The following is a 14,649-nucleotide window of genomic DNA, read 5'->3' as shown; positions in this document are numbered from 1 at the left end:
TTTGCATTGTTTTCAATGTTCAAGATTCAGAATGACCAAAGATGATCCTTTTGCCTACCGTTTTCCACCAGTGGGCACAGCAATGTTTGTAAATATTCCAAATTAGCAAAACAAGCTTATGAAGGTAATCAAAGAAAGGTCAGTTTGAAATAGAGCAGGAAGAGAAAGGGAACCTTCCCCTGTGATACTGTCCTTCTACTCAGGTGAGAATGGCTTGGAAATCTGACCTTTGCATATGGGTTTGCTTCTTTTTTTCCCTTTTTTTCCCCTGTTGGTTATCAATAGAGTGGGTATACTGGAGATTAACCTATGTTAAGCCCTCTGTTATAGTATGTGGAGTGCTGTCTCTGAACTAAAATGGGAAGAGGGAATCTTATATGAGCCAGAAGGATACAATTTATGAATGTGAGTTTTCAAATCTAGTGTTTCATTTCAGTATACTTTCAGTTTGCATCTGTTTATGTACTTGACACAGTATTACTACTCATAACTTTAGGATTGACCATTCAATTGTTTTTTTTTTTTTTTTTAATTTTGTATTTTGGAGCATTTCGTATTATTAGACCAACTAAAATGTAACAGTTTGTCGGTGAAGTTGATAATATCTTTTGCTGCTCTGGCTTGAAGAAAGAGATGTGCTCTCTGCTCATTGAGTTACCTCTTTGTTTTGTATGATTGTGTTAGAAGGTGGTAACTGGCACCTTGCTTTTTCATACTATTTAAGGATGCCTTCTAGTTAATATAATTTACTGTTCTTCAAGTAACTAATTCACATGTGCAGTAATTCAAAGGAAACCAAAAGGAGGTTACACAGAATTTCACTATTGGCAGTGCTTGGTAAGCATGTTTCATCATCCCAGAAATTCTGTTCAGTCAAAGCCTAATTTTGGAAAAGAAGAAAAACTGTCTGTTTCTGTCTGGAACTTGCTTGATACAAAGCAAGCAATTAAGCTTTCTGCCTAAAGACTTGTAATTTGTATTTGAAAAAATTAATAACTGTAAGGGAAAACTCAATAGGAGTTGGAATCTTTCATTTGATTTCAACTGTCACTAAAGACTTGACTGGTTTCATTTCTTCACCTAACCTCTTTTTATGAATATGCTCTATGTTTCTAGTTTCCTTCTCCTTTGGGAATGCTTGATGGCTGTCATTGTGGATTTTTATTTGAGTGAAAATGACAGCTTGAGTGTAAGTGACAGTTTTCAAATCCACTTTTAAATAGATACAAATTTTCCAAATTTTTTGTAGATTATATCAAACCCCTTGCCTTTAATGGGTCTGTAGGATCTCTTCAGCAGATTCCAAGGAGCCCATCTTAAAACACTGTCAGGATCACCATTTATCCTTTGCCCATTGTACTGTCTGTGGTTTGCTGCAAAAGTGCTGAGCAATCCCAGCATGGATACCCATGATTCATGAGTCTGTTGCATACCTTTATCTTGTGCATAAGCCCTGCAGTTACCTCATGCTTATGTGTCACAAGCACAGGCATGAGCCTGGTGTGTAACAGGGAATGCTCAGGTAAGAGAGGAATGCTTGGCAGAGCACTGCAATTAAGCGTGGCGCAAACAGGACGTGTCCGTCTGTCAGATATGAGCTGTGCATTCTGCGACCAAAATGTCCAAGTAAGTGCTCATCCTTTGCATGGACAGATATGTGGTGTTTTTGATCTGTCAGATGCTAAATGACAGAATCATCATGTGCTAAATGGAAAGCTCTTACTTTTTTCAGTTTTAAATTTCGATTTCAAAGATTTAAATCTGTATTTCTTCTAATGCTGTTCAAACTCATTTTATCCAATTCTAATGCTGTTCAAACTAATTTTATCAAGATAGGGACTTCTGATTTTGAAATGTTAGATTACTAGTTTCATTACTATTTTTTAATGCATTTATGCACCCTGGCAGTGTTTGTGAGTTTGAAGTATTATGCAGATGCAGCTGAGGTATAAATAAATGACATTAGTAGTAAGTTAGACTAAAGGATATTAAAACAGGCCAAGCAATTACTTGTTCCATTTATTTATATCTTGTATGCTTAAGGGGCGTTTCCTTTGGTTTAGATAGATGTAGCAATGACATTTCCTGATTTCATGTCCTGGGGCAAAAAGATACCTTTATACTACTATTTACCTAATATTAGCTGCAGCTGCAGTTAATTCTCTGTTCTTTCTGTTTCTAAGGCCTGCTTTCCCAGCTTTCTGAAAGCTTCTTACCTTTACTGTTTCCCACAGGAGGTTACCTTGAGTTGGTGTTAACTGCTTAGAGAAATATCAGTTCTAAATAATGTATGTTTGAGTTACCCCCAGTAGGGAATGGATCTTTTGAAATACTTTTGAAATCTATTTCCTGAGTTTCCGTAGAGTTTAAACTTCTTTCTGAACAAAAGCTGCCTCATTCTCCTGTCACCAAAAATGAGTTGATCCATTGTTTTTGATGTTCTACTATAAGTAAGTCTTAATTGAAATTATGCCTGTCATTGGTACCTGTTTATTTAGGTTTTATTGATATTTTCTGCTTTGAATTTCTAAACGTCGCCTCCTTATGCAACAGAGAATGCTGTAAAGAATCTTTTTTATCTGTAAGTGGGTATAAGAGTGCTTGTTTACAACAGGCAGTTGTGCTTGTCATTTTATATATTCACTGACCAAACAGGGAGCAATCCTGTGGAAAATCCTGTGGAAAATAAGCCTTTGAAATTCAGCAAGGTTTATTTTGAAATATTACCTCAAAATTTCTCATAACTGTTCAGGGAGAAGTTTCAGTCTTATTTTTTTATACACCCAGCATTTTGAAAAATAGAACTAAACTATTTAGGCTTGTAGCCTAGTCTCTTACTGCTAGTTACATCTTCTAGTATCTGTGAAACTGCTTTTACTTTTTTTGAACCACTGCACAAATTGCTCAAAAATCTGATTTTAAGTGTGAATTCCTCTGTTATGTGTACACCATAGCAATGCTAACTATTTGAACTTGTTTTTCTTTCTGTTCAGATGTGGTTATAGGTTCAAGGTTTTATTTTCTGTTTTAATTTCGAGTTTACTGTCTTAAATTCAGATGACTGCCTACTGGTGGCCCATATGGAACAGGAACCATTCTTAACTGTGAGCGAGACCATTTTGTGCATAATTCTCCTTTTTGGCCTGCTCTATTTATCATCTTACTAGAATGGGATTATGCTCCCAGGATGTTGATAAATGTTGATGAGTTGTAGTTTGAGCGCTATTATGCATATTGTATTTGAATAACCAGGAATTTTTATTGACACATAAAGGATGTATATGTCTCTCTAATTATCATAGTGTTGTTGAAGTGCTTATCTTTTTGTCTTGACTTAGAGTGGAAGAACTGGCAAGGCTTGGCAGCTCCTTTGCCTCCTGTCTAATTTGGGTTTCTTGCCAGTGTCACTGAAGCAATTTTTAATGTGCTCTTATTAGACTAGAATTGCTTGTATCATTTTTCTTTTCTACTAAGTCTCAGCTCAGAGCTTGTCAGCAGGATTATGTATGTCCTTGTGATGCTGGTGTTTCAAAGAACATTATCAGTTACTTTGGCCCTGTGCATTGAGGCTTGCCTACAGGAGGTGTGGTGACTGAGGGAGATGCTACAGCCTTTTTAGGTCATCCTTAAATCAGGCTGCTGCTGTCATTCTGCAGAAGTTTTGCAGCCCTGCCTCTGAAGATCTCCATCTGCAGTTTTGAAGTCCTTGCTGCCCTTGCTGTACACATATAAGCAGAAAGTTTTTGATTCAGTGGTATAGCTTTTCAGATGCATGTTGTCTTCTTTCCCACTGCTGAGCTGGGCAGTCTCTTGTATAATTACCTTTTATTTGAAGAAGAAAACTCCAGCTGGCTACTGCTGCTGCATTTCTGTGTGCAGGCAATGATTAGGTGTTCTGACTTTCCTTCCTTGTGCTTCTCTACTCCCATTGCTTTGCCTGGTACCTTCTGCAGTAGTCACTCTCATTATCTGCCATCCATTACTTAAAACCTTCTAAAAGCAAGTAAAAATAAGTTTTGTTTGCTTGATTCCTTTGTTTTCCCTTCCCCTGTCCTTATGAAGTTGGAATAATTGCAAAAGGCTTGAGTAAGCACAGGCTTTGGATCCTGTTTGCTGCTTAGTGCGTTTACTCAAGCTGTTGCTGGTGTTCCTTGTGCAAACAGCTGCTGGTGGTTTAAGTTGATCTTTGGTTTCTCACGTTGTTAAACCTGCCCAGGTGCCCTGAGAGCTGGAGGTTCCCTGTGGTTGTGGCACCAGGAGTGGTGAGGAATCCCTGGGGCCCGGGCTGTTGGGTGGCCTCAGCCTGGGGCATGGGACACCTCCCTGGGGATGAGGGCAAGCCCAGGCTGGGGTATCAGCCCACCAGCAGCTGGGGGGGCTGGATCAGAAGTTCTGCTGAGAGGAACTTGGGTCTCACAGGGCTGTAGGGATGGCCTGAGGCCAGGCTGGGGTGTGGGCCCACAGGTGGGACTGGCTTGGTGGGGCTCATGGCTACCTGGAGGGAGCTGGAGAGGAGCCCTTTAGAAAAGAGTAATGCAGCAATAGGACTGTCCTGCTTTATCTTTTGCATACAAAGTAAAGCCTGATTATTTTTTATTATGAGCAGGACATACTGAAGGAATTAATTCATAAACAAAACATCTGTCTCTCCAGCAGTTTTTTTTGCTGGGATTGGAATGAGTCATGGGTTTGGGAACTGTGCTGGTCTCAGCGCAATGAGATCACCAGAAGACTTAAGGATTTTCACTGTGTTTTCCAGGAAGAAAAAAATATTTTGTGAAGTTAGTAAAGCTTACCCTCCTTTTACATTTGCACATGGCCACCTACTTTTATGCCTTTATGATATTGGGAACTGTCTTCCAGGAGAGCAGTTTCCTTTTATTCTCCAATAAAGCATTACAGAGACTTGGACAAGACTTTCTATACTAGTAAAAGTTAACAATCTGAATGTGATGAGAGGAAATGAAGAATGTCAGGAGTGGTAAGGAGCAGTATGTTGTTGCCAATTCAGTTTTGGCCTAAACTTATATATGGGTAAATAGCATTGTTGAGGGAAAAAAATTGAGTTGACTGACTAAAAGTAGTCCATAAATGTTTAAAAGGAAATAAGATTTTAACTGTAACTTACTTGAAAAGCAGTGTTACGGCGCTAGGAGATGGAAAATAGTCATTGAAAATGAAACTGTGTTCTTCTGCACTTGCCTTTTCTGAGGTTTTGTTTATGAAATGTTAGTTTATTTATCTAGCTAAGTTATTATTTACTTACAAGAAGAAATTGAAGTGATCAGTGCTTTGCTGCTCAGTCAAATTGAATTGACTCAGTTAATTCCTTTTAACTTTTATAGGAGCTGTAGCAGGTTTTTTAATACTGTCTAGCAAGGCTATTGTAGCTGTATTCTCTGGATTTGGTGCTGTAGCTCTTAAGGTGAGAACAGTCAGTAATTTTGTTGGCAGAAATGCACACAGTCATGTTAGCGCAATCACTTTGCACTTGATCTTTCCTTCCTAACACTTTATACAATTCTATAAATTTGATTTGTATAGAAACTGATCCAGTCTCAGGCCCTTAAAAGAGTCTAGTATTTGTACCTTAGCTGCTGGATCCCACGTTTGAGGTGTTTTGTTACCGTGGTGGTCAGTGGCACTGTCTCCATGTCTCTTGCATATATTCTCACTCTGAGATTCTCTGTTTGACAATCTCATTAAGCAGTGGGCTTCTGTGCTCTATTTATTAGTAATAGGCCCTTGCATAGTTTTATTTCCTCTTCAGAGTGGAATTTTCTATGGGGGTTTGAATTTTCAAAGTTTATTTTATATATGTTAATATGTCCTAGATGCATAGAAGTTGAGGAGGAAGACTTTTGGAGCAAGAACTGTTACTTTTATCCTTGGCAAGGCTATTAGGGCACAGGACTGAACTGCTTCTTGACAGTCTTTGACATTTTCTTATCTCGCCAGCCCCTGCCATAGCTGTAGCCCAGCATGGTAAAGCCCAGTCCTGGATTTCACCATGCACACTGACACTCAATGGAATGGCCTGTGAGAACCACCTTCAGTGCTTCTGAGGGGAGAGGCTTGGCTTCCACTAGCACAGGAGTTTCTGTAGTAAAAGAAACATCTTCCTCAGTGCTTGAGAGGAGACTTGTGGAGGCTGAACAAAATGACAAGATACGTACTCCCAGTGCAATGTGCTTCTCTTCTGATGGCATCGTAGCATTTTGAGAAGTGGAGCTTTGTCCCTCCCCTTTTTATCATAACCTATGTTATTTCTGTTATTTAATAAATTATTATAAATAACTTACTTATGTTATTAGTTTGTTTCCTCTGGTAGAGTTTGGGTTCTTTCTGCCTCTGCTCAGAGATGATTATGTTATGTGGGTAAAAGAAGTTTTACCCTTTTGTCTGGAATGTGGAGACATCTTTGTTAATCTCTTGTGGTAAAGTAGTTTGTTACTCTGTCACTTGCCAAATGCTTCTTAATCAAGGTCTTGTGCTTGGAGTTATACTTGATTTTTACTGGTGTTTCAACAGATATTCTCTGTGTCCCATCTATTCTTCACCAGAAGCTGGGATTGCTCTGAAGTTTCTTGACTGTAACTGTACCCATACTGTTTGAAAAAAAATGTATTTGTTTCACATACATCCTACCTTCCTTGTACCTGTGCTCATGGTGCCTATCTGGATAGCTAGTGCTTTAAGGCAGATGTAGTAAGCCTTTTGTTTATTATGTACTTAATGTTGGCAAAGTGCTGTTTTCACTGTGTATCAACAAGCCACAGAAATAAGCCTCAATGTCAGTTTCTCAAAGTACATTGTTTGTCTTAATAAGTTCCTATATACCTTAAACATGCAAGCATATTTTAGGTGTTGGAAGTTGTAAATGTGTCTTGTGAATTTAAAGCCACCTGTGTAAGTTCTTAAGCTTCTTTGACTGTTGCGTTAGCCATTATGAAATGAATATGTTTGAAGTAAATTGTAAGAGTGATTAAGTCTAATGAATGGCCAAGTATCAGGTTATAAAGTCATGCTTATTTACCTACTGACTATGTGAAATGAAAAGTAAAGGGTAAAGTGAAGCTTGATTGAATCATTCATGTTATTAGATTAACCATTCTCTTTTAATGTACCTGATTTCTAGATGGGTGATTTTGAGGAGTTACAAGTCTGGAGATAATGCTACTGATACCATTTATGAATTTTATGGGTTTTGTTGTTACTATGTCTGCAAAATATATGAAAGGAAAAACCTATAGCAAAAACACCACTTGATTTAACATAAGATGTACTTAAAATTTTTTCTGGGTGCTGTATGTAAGCAGTTAATTACTGAATTATGGAACTTCATTTAACTACTTACATTGATTGTTGGATTACAAAGACAAAGTAGTTTAATAGCTTTTAATGAAGTGTGGTGTTAGGATTAGTAGGGGTTGTGGATACTGTTGAGTAAAGAAAGAAAAAGATAAAAACTGCAGATGAGTCTGTAAGTTCATTGTAACAGGATGTATTATTGTCTCTGAAATGGAGTCAGGATTCAAAAATAATAAATTCTAAGAATGTAATTTTAGGGCTTGGTTCTAAAGGAATGTGCAGAGATGAGGGTAAGGTTTGAAGAATGAATTAACCCAGTGAACTGTAGATTACTGCCAAGAGTAGTGCATATTCCTTCCACAGTCTCACTGTTTTGATACTAATGTGCAGCTGCAAATTTTAGTATTGGTTGAGTGTTCTAATGAATCAGGAAAATACTGGGAGATGAAGGATGTTGACCCCTTTATTTGGTAACATCCCACAGTTTATCTGGCATAAGCCACTACTGAAAAACTTCTTTTGGTTGAGGACAGGACTAGATTTTTTTCTCTGAGAAACAGTATTCTTATCTGTAACTGGAAATTTCTGTCCTTGAGCAATTGTATGAGTTGCTACTATTGTGTAGTGGTGGTTAGGCTTTGCATAGGAGGAAGATTTTCATAAGGCTGTTTATTGTAGAAAAAGAGTGATTTGAGATAAACACATCTGTATCTACATGAATTTGTTTTGTAGGCTGCACACCACAGCCAGGCCTATGTGGCTGTCAGTTGTTTTCCCTTACCTTGTATTCAGATGTCTTAGTTAAAGATGGAATATATTTCTTCCTGTTGTTGGCGCAGAATGTATTTATGGAGTAAAAATCATAATTCTGTATGGAATTTGTGCTTATTTTTTTGGTTGGATGCCATTTTATCTAGGGGTTTGGCCATGTAAAATATGATGTGGGCTGTATGAAGTTGATTTTGGCACAGAATTGTTGCAGAGAATTTGTTGCTGTAGACCTTGTGAGTTACTATACATACTAATCTGATAGGGGAAAATTGAAAATGCCACTCAATTTTAAAATGTGTATTTATCAATCAAGTGTGCATTTGGTGCTAAAATTACCTTTTCATAAGCCTGTGGAGATATACTGAGAGATTATATTATTTCAGGGTCCATAGCTGTGCCTGCTCTTTAGAGACTGCATAAATTATTCATTGCAAAGTGGTGGTTGACATTTAAGTTGGAAGGGTGTCTGATACATTGATTGAGCTGGTGTCTTCTGGGATTTGTCCGAAGGAAGACATACATTGTATATTTTGTCATGGTTTTTGTTTGGCTTATTTTTTTTTAAACAGCCCGCTTACTTTGACATGTGAAATTGGTAGATGTCTGGTGCCTGTAAGTCTAAGATCTGTGTGCAATAAGCATGGAACCTCTCCTAAATGTATGAAGTGAATGACACAGGGAGTTTGTGTTGAATTGTCTTGCTGCATCCCCATTCCCTGGACAGGATGCTTCTTAGCAAATGTAGGTGTTACTCCTTCATCCACCTTCTCACACCCTCATGTTGCATTGTCTTAGTTTCAGGCATGCAGAACAGACATGATTCTCCTAATGTTTTCACTTCAACTAAAGGCATCCCAGTCTCTTCCTTGGCAAACTATAAAAAAACATAATAGAAATAGAGAAGGATGTTTTTCGTTTGCTTGGGCTGTCTAGGTTACCATAATTCTTTCATCCTTCACTGTGCTGTTATACTGTTGCTCTCAGAATTTAGTGTAGAACTGGAAAATTTCGCTGTGTGTTTTACAGGTATCCCATACATTGATTAATACCACACTGATCTGTAAGAGATACTAATCTAAAACTTAATGGTATGTCCGCATCCATAAACCTGATGAAACCTTCCCCTACCTCAAGAAGTTCCTACTTGTTCCCTGCAAGGAACAAGTACTTTTATTTTGAAAGAAGACTGTCTTCTTCCCAAGAGGCTATCACTTGACAAAATTTCTGCATTGCCATGTTTGATGGAAACTTTCTAGCTATTAAAATAAAACAATTCTGCCACTGATCACTGATTGGAAATTACCATGAAAATAATTAAGGAGAACTTACTTGAGAGGAGATGAGAAAAGCCAGTAGTTTCCTTTCTAGGTTTTTCTCAGCTTTCTCTAAGATTGAACAGGTCAGTCCTCAAACCCAAACAACCAAAGATAAAAACCCCCACAAAACTCCATAAATTTAAATGTGCAAGGTCTGTTTGCAGTTATGGTTTTCTTAAATAGATTCTGCCAGGAGAGCAGAGCTAAGTATCAAACATAGTGGGGGCTAGAAGCTGTGGATGACACTTTAATCATTTCTGAGCTGATAACATCCCTTGAGCAAAACACTGGATCAGACCATTTTATTTTTGTTCGTAATTTCTTAAGTTTGCAGAACACTCTGCAATTTTGCAAGCCTTGTTGAACTCACCCATTTTGAAGTGACTGATCCTTGTAACTGCTGGAAGATTCTTGGAAAGAAGTATGCAGCATGTCAGAAATGTGTTCAGGTTGTGTTTTTTGCCAGAAAGAAAAACTATTTATTTAACTGCTGCAAAGTATCAGCACATGGCCAACAGATGGTTTACTACTTTTACAGTGTTTGTTTTCCCTCAAGAAAAACATTCATGTAGTAGGTCATAGAGGTGTGTCTGCTCTTACAGATATCTTAATGTCCCCAGAACTGCATACATTTCATTCTTAAAAGCATTATGCATTTTGCTAGTAAGTTATTCTTCTTAGGCATTTGGAGTGATTGATAAAACCCCACTATTTATATTTACCAAGGAATGTTGATTCACCTTAGATGGATGAAATGAAATGCTTTAATACCTCGATGTTATCTTTTATTGTCTAGTCCCAATGTATTACTATGCTTTTGTACTTTTCCTCAGCATTAAAGTAAAAAAAGGAACTTTTTCTTTCTTTTTTTTCTTGTGTGGGTGTTGCAGGTTGCAGTTTAGAAAATTGAAAATATATAGCTTGAAAGGCCTGACTTTGTTCCCTCCTTCTCTTTTGGGATATTTAATTTAATGGATGACTGCAACTTGTACCAATATCAGTTATGTGAGGAGGAATGGAAATGGAACTGGGAGGATTTGTAAAACCTGATTTCAGAGTGTACTGAATTATACTAGTTGGAGAAAGCAAATGGTAAGAGTACTATGTGCCAGCCGTCAGTTCAAACAGTTTTGTGGATTTTTATATTTTTTTTCTTTAAAACACCTTCGGCTGATGCTGTAGGAATAACCTGTCTCTCTGGCAGCCTGTACACTAAATTATGAATCCATTTAATGTGCTTTTTCAGTTATGAGTACTTAATAAGTCAGAATCTGGTTCCTGTGAAATGTCTTGACAGAGTAGGTGATGTGAGTTAGTGTGTTGTAGTTATGGGCGCTATACTGCAGTAATAGCATTGCATCATTTGTTTTGTATATTCCTATAGGCAACAGTTCTGATAGCTGTGTAACAGACAAACTTTTAACATGACTTTTGCTGCCTCTCTGTTTAAGCCAACAAATAATGGAGTCAGTATACCAAGAAGTTGTATACTATCTTGAGCCCCATTTTTTTCTTTTCAAGAAGACCCATATGAGCTCCTGTTTTAGCACTTTTTAGTAAGCTTGGTTCTTTGTAGCAAGTTTTGATTTTGAAAAATTTTGTCTAGATTGGCTCCATGCCATGTCTTCTGTCAGTGATTTCAATATTTGATGAAAGTACATGACGTTTTGGGTTCTTCTCTCTTTAAAGCACAGTTTCATGATCCTTGTAAACTAACACTGCTGGTGGCCCGTGGGAGCCCCAATCTCACCACCTGCACTTCATTCCTGTGTGCTGACACAGAGCTGTGGAGTGCACTGTATCAGGGAGCTTGATCTGAGTAAAACCAAAAGAAATCACTATTTTTTAAAGATAGCTTAAAACTGGATTAATTCTCGTCTAGTTCAGTGCACTACCACAGAAGCATTTATGCTGTCATAAGGAAGAGAAGTACAAAAGGAAATAAGTAATTTCTGCCAGTACAAGTGCTTGTGGTGGTCATAAGTTCAATGAGAAACAACACAAACTACTAAAAGAAGCTGTGCATGTTCTAAACTACAGCCCTTTCAACTAGTTCTCCTTTCCTTGAGGAACATGGCTGCTCCTTCTCACCAGTATCCTTTAATTTCATTTTTAGTGATTTTTCTTTGCCAAAATACAGACAAACAATTGAACAAGCAATAATAGCTCAAATGCAACTTCAGATCAGTTGATTTGGGTTTGTGATAAAAGTATTAGGCCACGTGAATAAGTTGGAGCTGGTTTAATGGTGTCTCTGATGCTGTCTCATGTGATATTAGTCACATTGGATTAACTAAGGAAATTGAGTTCACATGAAAGTAGCATAAGATGTAGAAACAAATGATTTAGACATGTATTCTAAGGAGTTGGTATCTTTCTAGTTCTTACTGGAGGAGCAAAAGAAAGCTGTGTTATGTCTCAAACCCTTTTAACTGTGCCAAGTGATGGCACACAGAATGTACCTCCTGACTTTTGGTGGGTGTCAATCTAGAGAACTGCAAGTGTTAAAAGACAGAATTGGACTATAAAACTGTTGTGCAGTAGGATAAATAGCCTTAAAGCAGTAAATACAAAAATCCCGTTAAGTTGGAATAATTAGTTATTCAGGTGTCAAATGTCTTTTTTTTTCCTTTCCCACAAACAGATTGAAGAACATGGTAGATGTTGAAGTGAAGCTCTTGTGTTTTGCTGACTATTTATGGCAGTAGCTGTGTAAGGCAGTAGCTCACTCCTTATAGGAGTCTGTAAATCTCGAGTTGGTAGGGGCCCATAAGGGCCACTAAGTTCAACTCCTTTCTCCTCACAGGGCTATCTAAAACTGAACCATGTGATAAGGGCATTGTCCAGATGCTCCCTGAACTCTGATAGGCTTGGTAAGGTGGCCATTTACCTGGGGAGCCTGTTCCGAAGACACAACAAATAGTTCTTTCACTTGACTCTGGTACCGTCAATGAAGCTGTGAGTCCAGACTTAAGGATTGCATTTCAGAAAAGATCTAGGGTAAAGGGAAAAGGCCTAGAGAGGTGAGGTGTTTGGAGGAAGAAATCTGTGAGGAATGGCAGAAGAAACTGTGGCAGTTCCTCCTGCAAATGAAAGTCTAGGGCTGGATGTAATAATTGGTCTTAAGATGTAAGCACTTCTGAAAGGTCATAAGAATGAAGCTAACCTCTTAAGACTACGATGTGCAATGTTGTTATGCAAAAGTAGTAGTTCTTACTGTTGTGAATGTCCCAGTGTCCTGAGGGCAAGTTTCTAGAAATGCAAATCTGGTCTCTCTGTGGCTTTGTTATAACATCTGGTAGTTCCTAAATTTCTTGGTGAATCTGTGTGATTAAAAATGTTCCTGTTAAAAAAGGATGACTCTAGCACAGGCTTCCAAGAAGTTCCTGACTGACTTTTGGTAGACAGTTTTGTAGATTGCGGGGTGCTGTTTAATGTGGTGTTGTCCATCTTTATTTTCAAATTCTTACATTCTTGAAATAATAATGACTTTCAGATTGTGGGATTCTTGCAAGGAGAATCTGAGTTGGGTCTCTCTCTAACTGTTGCTCTTTACTCAGAAAGACCTGGAGAGGGCTGTACCTCCTCTACAGAGATGCCTTTGCCTCCCTGGGGCAACTCGCAGAAACACCTCCTGCTTTTCATGCCAGTTCCAGGGGAAGGCACATTTAGGGAACACAGCTGCTTTTGGCAGTTAAGAAAATGCTGAAAGGATCAGCGTCCATTGATTCTTGCATTATTATTTTATTAATTTCTTATGAATATAGTCTCGATCCAGAATGCTGTGAAAACATAAGCAGAAATTAATTTTGATTTGCTGCAGTTCTTCAATATATATTTGTTTTCTGCACACCTGTTTAAAATAATCTACTAACAGCCTGCAGCTATTCACACACAGAATCACAGTATAGAAATGTTATGTCTTACATTTGAGTTGGATTTTTCCCAGATTGCAGTATTTTACATTCTTTTCAGTATTACATCAATTTTTGAACTGGAATCTATGATACTGTTTACTAGGACCTTAGCTTCTAGATGTGGAATTGCTGTTTTCTTTTCAGAACATGATATATGACGTGGAATATACAGTAACCCGTCCCTCAGTATGTTTCTGGTGCCTTATGTCACCTCCTACTTAATTTTCTGTACCATTTAGAAACAGTTTAGGGGCACAGTCTCAAAAGAATGAAGTGATACTGCATCTTCTGCTTTTGCTGCATTTGCCATGAGGAAGGTATTACTTACCATGATGCTCTGTGTATGTATTTCACTCAGCAGAGCAGAGTGCAGAAATGAAAGCAGCTGCTCTGCCTTCCACATCCAAGTGGGACTGGTTCTCATTTGCCCATTTATGGGATTTCTGTGATGTCCCTGATAATCTGTCTTTGTAAGGAGATGTTTGGGTTTTTTGTGAGGTGATAGAGGAGGGTGTACCAAACTTTTAGGTGTTTTTTTTTTTTTTAAGATTGTGTTACAGATTGAATAAACTCAAAAGTACCTTCCTTTTTTTTACTGTCTCTTTATAAATATGCATTCCATTCAGAGCTCTTTATCTCTTTAAATCTGTAGGTCCATACTACTTGCACAGAATCCAAATCAACTTCTCTTGTAATGAAAGGTTTTAGGAAATGCCCAGGGCCTCAGGCTGCCTGCCTCAGGTGAAGAAATGTGTTGAGCATTGAGGCATTTACTGCTTCTGTCTGACTGTAAGATCCTATTAATGTGCACTTCTCCTCTCCAATTTTTTTTTCCTTCACCAAAACCATCACATGTTCTCAGGCCACATAATATGGTAGTCAGTATAGTCTTTCATGGTTTTTTTTCTTATTCTAGGAGCTTTTGAGAAATTCAGTGATTCAAGCAAGGCTTCTGGAAGGTTTCAGTAAACAATGCTGCAAAATTCCCGTAATCAAACAATGTCTTGATTAAAAACAAAGTTAAGGCTTGTATTTCAAATTTACAGTAAATTCTGCCATGTGTTGGTCTTGGATTAGGTGGGCTATGTTATAAACCTTCATTTAGAAGACAGAAAGAAGTTACTGCTTTAGCATGTGAGATTCAAGTTTTGTGTTCGGGAGCTGCTGCTCTCTGAAGTCTGCCTATGTCCTATTCAGCTTGATTGGGCAGTTTATTTTGTAATTACATATGTAAGTGAAAACACATTTCTTGTTTCTAGTTTGAACTGCTACAAATACAGTTCTAATTTAATGATTTTCATATTTTAAAATTAATACATTATTGAAATGAACCA

General features: G+C 37.8%; 1 protein-coding gene across 4 annotated transcripts in view; it reads left to right on the top strand.

Moving 5' to 3' along the window:
• The window catches only part of STXBP6 (syntaxin binding protein 6), a 98,312-nt gene that overhangs the window by 17,606 nt on the left and 66,057 nt on the right, over positions 1-14,649 (top strand). The window lies entirely within an intron of this gene.

The sequence above is a fragment of the Ammospiza caudacuta genome, chromosome 6, assembly GCF_027887145.1.
Source record: "Ammospiza caudacuta isolate bAmmCau1 chromosome 6, bAmmCau1.pri, whole genome shotgun sequence".
Lineage (NCBI taxonomy): Eukaryota > Metazoa > Chordata > Aves > Passeriformes > Passerellidae > Ammospiza > Ammospiza caudacuta.
This window is presented reverse-complemented; position numbering and strand designations above follow the sequence as displayed.